A 521-nucleotide genomic window follows, 5' to 3' on the forward strand; every position below is an offset into this window, starting at 1 on the left:
CCCGGCACTTTTCCCTGCAACCGCAGGAAGTGCTACACCTGCCCCTACACCTCCCCCCTCACCCTCATCCCAGGCCCCAAGAAGACTTTCCACATCAAGGAGATGTTCACCTGCACATCTGCTAATGTGGTATACTGCATCTGCTGTTCCCGTTGTGGCCTCCTCTACATCAGGGAAACCAGGCGGAGGCTTGGGGACCGCTTTGCAGAACACCTACGTTCGGTTCGCACTAAACAACTGCACCTCCCAGTCGTGAACCATTTCAACTCCCCCTCCCATTCCTCAGACGACATGTCCATCCTGGGCCTCCTGCAGTGCCACAACGATGCCACCCGAACGTTGCAGGAACAGCAACTCATATTCCGCTTGGGAACCCTGCAGCCCAATAGTATCAATGTGGATTTCACAAGCTTCAAGATCTCCCCTCCCCCTACCGCATCCCAAAACCAGCCCAGCTTGTCCCCGCCTCCCTAGCCTGTCCTTCCTCCCACCTATCCCCTCCTCCCACCTCAAGCCCCACC

At 57.2% G+C, this 521-nt stretch overlaps 1 protein-coding gene across 1 annotated transcript in view; it reads right to left on the reverse strand.

Annotated features, from left to right (window-relative positions):
- The window catches only part of LOC125487046 (complement C3-like), a 57,879-nt gene that overhangs the window by 56,362 nt on the left and 996 nt on the right, over positions 1-521 (reverse strand). The gene's annotated exons all lie outside the window — the stretch shown is intronic.

Source organism: Rhincodon typus, chromosome 35 (assembly GCF_021869965.1).
Source record: "Rhincodon typus isolate 14 chromosome 35, sRhiTyp1.1, whole genome shotgun sequence".
Taxonomy (NCBI): Eukaryota; Metazoa; Chordata; class Chondrichthyes; order Orectolobiformes; family Rhincodontidae; genus Rhincodon; species Rhincodon typus.